The sequence below is a fragment of the Citrus clementina genome, unplaced genomic scaffold (assembly GCF_000493195.1).
Source record: "Citrus clementina cultivar Clemenules unplaced genomic scaffold, Citrus_clementina_v1.0 scaffold_5, whole genome shotgun sequence".
Lineage (NCBI taxonomy): Eukaryota > Viridiplantae > Streptophyta > Magnoliopsida > Sapindales > Rutaceae > Citrus > Citrus x clementina.
In genome coordinates, this window is record NW_006262201.1 from 2,565,048 (window position 1) to 2,575,727 (window position 10,680).

Below are 10,680 nucleotides of genomic sequence, written 5' to 3' on the forward strand. Positions count from 1 at the left end.
GCAATGTTCCCGTTATTGTTTAGTATGTCTTTTGTTGTTTGCAATGTAGTTAGGGATGCTAGCGGGTAGGATTTGGTACGGGTTTGACATTACCAAAAGCCGCATCTGTAAAAAAATTTTAATTATCAAATTCATTGTGGGTTTTATTTATTCGTTTTTTTTCTTTTAACAAAGCCCATCAGCTGTGGGTTTAAATGGTACCTGATGGATATTTTGTGAGTTCCTACATATAAAATCACACTTGCAACAAAACCTAAAAACTTAAATTACGCAATTCAAAATATAAATTTATAATCATAGTCTAAAAAACCACATAAAATACTTAATTCTAGATTTTATTAATGTAAATGAGAAATGAAAATTTTAATATTAAAATAAATACACAAAATATATCAATTTAACACAAATTTTCAAAGTTAATTATCAAATACAGAAGTCTATCGCAACTCAAAGTGCTTTCAATTGAAAACGAAAAAAGAGAAAGAGAAAAAAAACAAAGAACTACAAATCAAAGTAGCACCCATGACCCATTTTGCAGTCTCATTCAATACCACTAGCACCCATCCAACACGATTTTTCTAAAGAAAGTATAAAGTACAAAATTACAATAAGCATATCATACTCCATGCTTTAAGTTAAAGATCCTTATATATTTTTATGAATAATTTTTTAATGACATTTTATGATTAAAATTAAAAATACAAACATTCAAATAAGAATGTCGGACACTTGCGCAACTATTTACCAAATTTTTTCTCTATAAAAATCGACCTGCAACTTTCAATAGGTATAAATTTATAATATCAAACTTGATTGCAGATCGCAAAAATTATCCGTTGCGGCCAAGACTTTGGATTTGCGATGATTTTACCACCCTAAGTGTAGTTAGTATTGTATATCATGTGGCTCTTATAAAAAGCCTAGAAGATGTTTGAATAACGGGGGAGACACATATCTCCCAAAGATTTTCTCTTTTTCAAATTATTATTTTTTCTCTATTATTGTAACTTCGAATCCTTATAAATTACAGATTGGAGACATGAACACAATGTTTTGACATAGTGGACTTTTGGCTTGTCCAGAGAAATTTAGGATAGATTTTTACGCACTAAGGCTTTATTTACTATTGAGGTTTTAGAACTTTTAAGCCACACTAGAAATTTGTATTGTTTTGATAGAGTTGTAGTCTTTGATATGTGATTGGTAGTAATCAAGTGTTATGTTTACAATAGTTAAAGGCATATTGAATCAAAATCCACTTCTAAGGGCTTGATTGAGTGATTGTAAAGCAGGTTTTTAGTTTGCTAGCCACTCAAGTTCAAATATTGGAACCACATAGCTTTATAGCCAAGTGAGAGAACTTGTGCCCTAAAAATTGAGGGGTGCATATCGAGTTTTACCACCAATAAAAATTGGTGTTAAAACTTTAATTTCCGTCCTATCAATGGATAGGGGTAATTAGGAGTTTACATCCCCTCCTATTTATAGACAGGGGCTATTAGGAATATTAAAAAAAAGTTCAAATATTGAAAATATAGGTATGTTTTATAAAATTCATAATATAAAGACACAAAATCAAGATAAATATTTAAAAATTTAGAACCATGAGAGCATGACTTGTAAGTTTCAAAGAAGTATGTGCAAATATATGCATTATCGATGCCCAATTAAGGATAAGCATTGAGATCGGGTTAACCCGAACCGAACCGAACTTAAAATTGATTTTGGATTCAATTTCGTTATGGTTGAAGCTTTCAACTGAGTTCAAAACTTAAAAATGATTGGGTTGTATTTCTGTTTGAATTTAACCCCAAAAGACTAATCAATCCAATCGAGTTAAGTAAGCAAATTAAGACAAAATATCCCAAAAAATTAAAACTAACCCTAACTAAAATATTCGACCGCGGCCTCCTCGTTTTCTTTTCTTCTTCCTCCCCTCGCTCACCCCTAATGCCCTTCATGGAAATCCAACAGCGCCAAACGCGTTTCGGCCGCTCGCACGTGTGAGAAATTTTCCTTCTCGTAGGATTATTCGTTTCCTTCGCTTGCATGCCAGCAGAATATTCAGGCCGAGGATTTTTCCGGGCCTAGCCCAACTATAAGCTCGCCCGAAACCCAATCATAAGTTCATAACGTTTAGCGTTTGCTATTACTATAATTTTTTTTAACCAATTTTCACATTCATCAACATAGGCTGACATATTTTGTAGAAAAAAAATTAAATAAAAATACAAGCTCACGAAATTCCTTTTCCGATGTGGGAATCTATCTACACCTTTCACGTGCTTTTTTTTTTGGTGGTGGGGGATTCACTTGCTTTTGTTTGCATTGCCTTATTGGATAAAAGTTTGTAGAACATCGTCTGTTTGGTTAAAGCCGAGCATGAGTGAAGAAGCGATCTAAAGTTTAAATCTTACTCACACTTAATTTAGGGTTGGGGATTAATTGACGTAATATGTATTAACGAATTCGAAAGACAATTAAAAATTAAAAGAAAATAAAAAAGTGCTTTATTTTTTATGATGGTAATTTGTTTAGATGATGAAAACTCTTAGAGTGGTATTATCAATACATAGTTTTGAGCGTTGCCAACGTGAATAATATTTAATTTCCTTTATATAGTTATATCTCAACTAACATTTAAACAGAAGTAAGTTGTAAAAAAAATGAACCATTGAGATTTGAGAGAACGAAAAACTAAAAAAAAAAAGTTAAAAAATTAGATCTCAATAAATTTACTTGAGAGCTACTTTACTGATTAGTGAAGAGAAAACACAAAGAATAATGATGTATCTCAATTAATAGGACAGTTTTTGTATTTTTCGTTTATTCAAGAATCACGAAACTTCATTTAAACTTGTTATGTCATTGATAATATATTAATATTGAACAATTAATGTAGGAGACATTCCTTTCCAATTATGCCCATATATTAATTAAAGACCACCAAAAAGTTCAGGAATACTATAGTAATTTAAGTCAACAATTTATGTGCTTGAAATCAGCAGATCAAACTCACTTTAGAATAAACTGAGAAATCAATATCATATTCTCTGATTCTACGATTTCAATTCATCTTATTCTTCAACTGAAAACTTGGTTGTATTTCGTTTTATTTTATTTTTATTTTTATATAAAGATAAATATAAAATATAAATGACGAGGAGACTATAAAAGTAAAATTAAAAGAAGAGCACGAGTTTTATTAAACATGACTCTTTTCATCATTTTGCCAAAGTGAATGTATCTACATATAAACTAAAGAAACACATTTGTTTGTATTGGCTTTTTTATTATATTTTTAATAATAAGTCATTTGTCAATGAACTTATATCAATTTTTACGAAAATAATAGGTGTTAGTTAGATTATTCAAATGGCAAAACCTCTTGGGATAGAGCTTGTAATTTAGTGGCTCATGAATTGTCTAAATTGACACTACCGAATTATTGTATTTGGTTAAAAAAGCTCCTACTCTGCTTCAACTTTATTATCCTATGATGTTTATTAATAAATAACAATTTTATTGAAAAAAAAGACCTCTTGAAATGATACAAAAGATTTGGGATATGAATCTCACTCGAATTTAGCTTGAGGTTGGCATTGTTACCAAAATATTTGAAGATAGAATTTTTTTTAATTAAAAATCAAAAGATTTTTTTTTTGGGGTTCATACTAGTTAGTTTTAACTCATAGTGAGATTTAAACAAAAACGGAATAATAAATCTTGATATCCTGACTCATGGATAACGTATAGATAAGATAGTAAAATTTATTGTGTCGAAAATAAGAGGTTTGAAGTTTGAATTTCGCTCACATAGGTAGTAAGAGAATCAAATTATTGATAGATTAAATTAATTAAAAAAATTTCTGATACCCAAAACAACATATCAACAAAATTGAAATAAAAGAAAATTGAAGAGAAAAACCATTGAGAGAACGAAAAATTAACACAAAAAAATTTCTATAACTAATTGTATCAGTGTGCGCCAACTTCACTTATTAAAACATGGTTATTTCATTTTAATGGATAATCATTTTGACACCGGTCAAATTTAAAAGTGTTAAAAAATATGGGCGATTTTTCTTTCCACCTATGCCCATTAACTAATAAAAGAACCGCCGGAAGGGTTCGGGGATAATATAGTAATTTAAACTAACAGTTTCTGTGCTTCAAATCATCAAATCAAACTCACACCTCACAAAAGCAGAGAAATCAAATGGTTTCCGACTCTACGCTTTAAATTCAGCTTCATTTCTTCAACTGAAGAATCGGTCGTCTCTCATTTTTTATTTATTATATAAAGATAAATATCTAAATTTAAATGGCGAGAAGAGCGGACGAGGAATACGATTACTTGTTCAAAGTGGTATTAATCGGCGATTCGGGAGTCGGCAAATCGAACTTACTCTCCCGATTTACTCGTAACGAGTTCTGTTTGGAGTCCAAATCCACTATTGGCGTCGAATTCGCCACCCGCACTCTTCAAGTAACTAACTTTTCCTCTTTCACTTCTCTTCATTTTTATTAGTTAATTAAGATCCAGTTAATGTAATTAATTTTATTTAATCTTTCAAATAAAGTTCTAGATTAGGTTAACTTAGATTCATGTGAAGTTGAAGTGATTTACTTTCGATCTCTTTTTCGTCCTATGTTTATTTGTACTTACTATTACTTTTTTTTGGGTTAAAATTTTCGTTTTTGAAGTGTTTACTGAATAAATTTCTGAGCTTTATTTGTGTATGCTGATTGATTTGTGATTTTAATTTGTGATTTTTTTTTTTGGAATTTAAATTTGAATGCTTTTTAAGTTGAATCTGAATGTGTTGGGCTGCGATTTAATTAAGTCATCTGTGAGCGCCAAATTGTGATAGACTGATAGCTATATATTGGGGTGAAAATTTGGGATTTAAAGTTATGTATTTAAGATGCAGTTAATTCGCAAGTGACAATTATGGGCCGGCAGATTTTGTCATTGGAAGACTGTTCTCCACATGTTGAAGTTAGTGATGCAAGTTGAAACCAATCTGTTTAAGCTTGGGGTTTCATGTCTTGAATCAAGGCTGTGACTTGGGGTGGGTTGAAAGTATTATAGCTTTAGCTATTCCTGAAGTGATCTGTTTAGACTCACCGTGATGAGACCGAGTGCTGTACAGTAAAATTAAAGGAAGTTGGAAAATATTTACTTAGCATTTCGCGTTACTAATGTTGAACTAATAAAACCTAGCCCCTATCCTAGTGAATTTATGTTAAAAAGCTATGCACGCATTAAGTTAGTGCGAGAGTCTGCTGAAGCATACGTCAGCTGTGTGTTTGGAGCTGAGTATTCTTCATTCCACATTTTGGGTTTTGGTTGACCTCCAGCATGACTCAACCCACTTGAGTTAAAAGCCCTAGAGTTACATTCTACCCATGATGTCTTAGGTTTGGAAAAGATGGGGCACAGGTTACAAAATTTTTTTGAGTTTTGGATTGAAGGAACAAAATTGTTGATGTCTAGCTCACAATATTTGAAGTCACTCTGTGCTTCATCATGTAAAATGGATTGAATTGCTGTAAGATCAGGTCAAATTAAAATGTTTAAACTCATTTTTAAGAAACGAATTCTCAATTGGACCAGCCTTTCACAGAAGCTGATATCACAGAAGCTTTGAGTCAGATGCATCCAACCAAAGCCCCTAGCCCAGATGGTCTCCCAGTAGTATTTTTCCAAAAGCTTTAGAATTCAGTAAGCGAAGGAGTTATAGCCACTTGTCTGCATATCCTCAATGATGGAGGTAATATTGCTCCTTTGAATCATACATACATTGCTTTAATCCCCAAGATAGCAAAACCTAGGACTCTGATGGAGTATAGACCAATCAGCATATGTAATGTAATTTATAGGATCATTGCAAAGACTGTAGCGAATAGGCTGAAGCTAATCTTAGATCATGTTATTTCGCCAACTCAGAGTGCTTTTATGCCAAATAGGCTCATAACTCATAATATAATTATTGGGCATGAGTGTCTTCATAAGTGGACAAAGCTATGTTCCAGAGGTGAGATAGGAAATTCTCCCGCACGACACAGCAGAAACAAACTTTCCCTTTCATTTTCTTTTCTCTTTCTCGCTCTCCAAACAGAGCAAAAGGACCGTCGCAAGATTCTTCACTTCCATCCAAAATCATGAGCAACGAATAGTGAGCCTCCCTGTTTCCTTCCTTTTTTTGATATTAACATTGTTAACATATACTCATTTTAATTTGACAATACTTCAACTTTTTTTATTTTTTTGCCTTTTCATTTTTTTTGTGGAAGCAATTATCTGTTCAAGCTGTTGCTTATCGGAGACTCGTCTGTCGGAAATTCCTGCCTGCTGCTCTGATTTGCTGTCTGTTGACTTTTCCTTTCCCTTCTTATTTTCTTTTTTTATATTAATTACTTTCTATTTTAGCTTTTTGTTCTCTGAATTTGTGTTATTAAAATGATAATTTAGATGATAAATAATTGTTATTCTTGTAAATTTAGGTTTTCATTACGTTAATTGTTAGTTTTTAGGTTTATTAATGTAATTTTTTTTGTTTTTTTTTTTCAATTTTTCAGGATGATTCTTATGTCACCGCTACATCAGTACCATTGGAGTTGATTTTGTGAGTCTCTCTTCTATATATATGTATATATGTGTATCAGTTATAATATGAGTCTATGTACGTGTATGTATGTATGTGTATGTATATATGGAAAGAAATGTTGGCAGACTTCAGCATTTTACTCTTTTTTTTTTTTTTTTGGGCAGAAAATAAGAACTGTGGAGCTGGATGGGAAGACGATCAAACTGCAGATTGTGAGTCAAAATTTCCTTTTATCTTGTATTGAGAGAAATTCGATTTGTCTTATTTAGTGAAGGTTATGTTCAAGAACCTTGTCTTATTTTCTTTGTTTGAAGAGTGATATGTTGAAATGAGTGTATTTGTCTTATAAACATCATTTAGGTAATGTCTGATGTTTGATTGTTTTTCATCTGTTTAGTGGGACACTGCTGGACAGGAGCGATTCAGGACTATAACTAGCAGTTATTACCGAGGAGCCCATGGAATCATAGTAAGGAGCCTTCCCGCTTCTTGGTTTAAATCAGAAAGTTTGTGATTTACATGTGACATCTTAACAACATTGTACTTTTCAAAAAAAAAAATAAACAACATTGTATGTGTTTATTAACTTATTTTTCATCTTTCGTTAAGCAGTACATTTTCCAATAAATCTGTATACAAGATGATGTAGTCCAAGAATGGGAGCGATAATATGATGCAAATTGTCTAATAAATTCTTATGACATATGATGTTGTCGGAAGTAAAAGTCTTGCAATGCTCTCTTTTAAGAAAGAATAAGTGGTAATTTTGTTTTTCCAATTTTTTAATTGAGCAACTGTGTGAGATTAATTAAATGTGTTGGGATTTCAACAGATTGTCTATGATGTAACTGAGATGGAGAGCTTCAATAATGTCAAGCAGTGGTTGAATGAGATTGACAGATACGCAAATGACAGTGTATGCAAACTTCTAGTTGGGAACAAATGCGATTTAGTTGTGAACAAGGTTGTGGACACACAGACAGCCAAGGTATATTCATGACTTTTGTCGCCTGAACTTTGAATATAATTTTAAACTCTTCTCAAGTGCATTTGCTTGGTAAGTTTCTGCATACCCAGGACACTCAAACTTTGGACAGTCTGTATCTTGAGTTGGAATCTTTTCTGTCAATACGACATGTTAAAATAAGGGTTATTATCGTTTGAATCATTCAAGAATTGCAATAAATCTAAAGTCCATAAAAAAATATGATTCCATCATTTTACTATTATATCTAGACAAAACCCATTATTTTACTACATTTCATTGGCACCGATAGTTGACCTGTTGGCTGACTGATAAAATATCAATTTTGCACTTTATATTAATTCTTTTTTGGTTAAAAAATAACACACAAAGTATTACAATATTATAAATTCAAAATATAAAGTAGTTACAAATAATTCCTATTAGCCTATGAATATAATATTTGATACCTCTATTTGTGTAATTTTTTTCCAATGGTGAAATTGTTATTTTTTTTGTACTAATGGAAATGTAGTAAAATCATAAGTTTTGTAAAGATATAGTAGTAAAATGATAGACTAAAATACTTCTTGTAGTTGTTTGATATATTGTAATTCTTAAAGTAGTCAATTGATAATATCCCCTAAAATAAATGTTCGTAATATGTTCTCATTTTAATGCAACTGATTGTTTAATAAAATTGTATTTCTTTGTTAATCTTTTATCATGTGCATGCTCAGTGAGAATTTGACTTACTAGAACACAAGTTTGACTCTTCATTTAAATGTCTCTTGTATCATATCCTTCAATGTTGAGTGTGATTCCAATAAAATTGAGTAGGGAGATCCTTAAATACCTTTTCCTTTTTTCCAAGGGCCTGCCAAATTGCTCTAAGTGGTTCTACCCTTTATCAATGAATAATGAAAATAAAATTTTTATTAAAGCATTTTGTTCCTTAAATGGTGACTAATAGTACCCCTTTTTTTTGGGGAGGAAAGCCAAACATGCCCAAAGAGAATCATTTACTTTCCTCTAATGTATTTTCTAATTCGTTTTGAGCCTTGAATGTCTGTTTTGGTGCGTATTCTCATTCCATGTTGAATCTTATCCACATGGACAACCCCACTTACAAAAAAGTCTAATGAATCTATTGAAGTTCATATGAGGTTTGTGCTTTAGATTTAGACCTCTCTCTCTCTCTCTCTCTCTCCACTTACATGTCTTTCACTTACCTGTTTGCATGCATGCCCATGCACACACTTTCAAGATAATACACAGTCACTCGTACTTGTGTTTTGGTTGAATTACTGGCTGCTAACCTCTGTAATTCAGTTTGAAACTTGCCACCCTTAGTGCTTCACTCAAATGGTTGGTTAGGGTGAGATCTGTATCGTTTTCCTGGTCTCTTTCCAGGGTTATCTAAAGGGTTTTGGCAGTCTGATTCTTTAGGGAATATCATTGCATAAGATATCTATTGTTTGTTAATGAATAATTTCTATTTAACTAGTTATCTATATAAATTGGTAAATTTTAACTGCATAATTTGCATGCAATAAGATTTTATAAGAATCTTGTTTTCAACTCATGACTTAGACTAATGTGATATGTTGAGCATTAAGCTACAAGATCTGCACATCAAAGTGCTTCACAATGTTAAGGAGAAAGCATCTTTTTCTGCTTCTTCATGTGATTTAAAGTTTCCAAGGTACTTATTCTATAAAATATCTTTCAAGACTTTGGAAATGCTTTTATGTATGACTGAGAGAAACTTGTTGGGTTGGTTTTTAGCAACAGACGGAGTTATGGACTTTGTGTTGACTTGTTATTGATTAAGACAGTACATCGGCTGATCTATTGGCATCAAGCAGCAGATGCAGAAATTATGGGTGGCATACCATTGTATCCAAATAACATACTACATTGATTTTTCTGACTTTCTGTTGGTCTCCGAGTGAAATGCAGGCATTTGCAGATGAACTGGGGATTCCTTTCCTGGAGACGAGTGCCAAAGATGCAATCAATGTGGAGCAGGCTTTCTTGACCATGGCTGGCGAGATTAAGAAAAAGTAAAATCACTTAACTCTTTCCTTCTTGCCGACTGTTCTTATTTAACAATCACTATTATTGCTGGTTATATGCATTGTGATGAAAATTCTGCAATGAGTAACTTTTTACCTAATGTTTTCTGTTGGAACAAATTACTCTGGTAGAAAAGCCCTACAGGGTTTGAGAAATCCCATGATGTGATGATTGTGAGCATTTTAGACACCGTCTATGGGTTTATTTTGTGACTATAAAATGTTAAGATTGTTTCTAGTTTTGGTTTGTAGTGCATAAAAGGATTCAAAATTTGACATCTGTCTAAATCAGATTAATAACATGATAATGTACATATGCAAGATGTGAGGAATTGTTTTATCTCACCCCTAAACTTTAAGAAATTGAAACATTATTATTCAAAATATTTAACATTTCCAGAATTGATAGTTGTCTATTTGAGCAGTGACTGGTGGTTATCATGAACTGATGTGCGGTTGTGGCTTCAAATCTTGGTGAAACCTGTTGTCATATGCTGATTAACATAGCTAGTCTCTGAAACAATTTGTTGATTCACTAATTATGAGTTCAAATTTGATGCAGAATGGGCAACCAGCCTACTGCAAACAAATCTTCTGGAACAGTTCAGATGAAGGGACAGCCAATCCAGCAAAACAGCGACTGCTGTGGTTAGCCGAGCTTCTTATTTTACTTCTACATGTTAGCTGACTGATTGTAGACAGTTTTAACTATGTTGACTGCATTATCTTATGAATCTTTTAATCTGTCAAATATTTATTTCCTGCTTTAAGTTCTTTCCCGTTTATAACAAATTTAATTTCTTGCTCTATTGCATTCCAAATTCCTGTTAATTTACGAGGGAAAAAGAAAAGAGACGAAATGGGAGAAAATGGTCAAATTTGTTAGGGGGAGAGAGCTGTTGAAGTAGTTTTTGTTCTCGTTTATCGTCGTGACCCTCTTGTCGCTTATCTACGACCTGGAAGTCTGGTCATATCGGATGGGTAAAGTTACCGAAACGGCATCATTTTGGGTGAAATATCATAT

The 10,680-nt window shown here is 32.3% G+C and overlaps 1 pseudogene; it reads left to right on the forward strand.

The window, feature by feature from the left end:
* The first annotated feature begins 4,792 nt into the window (after positions 1–4,792).
* On the forward strand, positions 4,793–10,461 carry LOC112098261 (annotated as a pseudogene).
* The last annotated feature ends 219 nt before the right edge of the window (positions 10,462–10,680 follow it).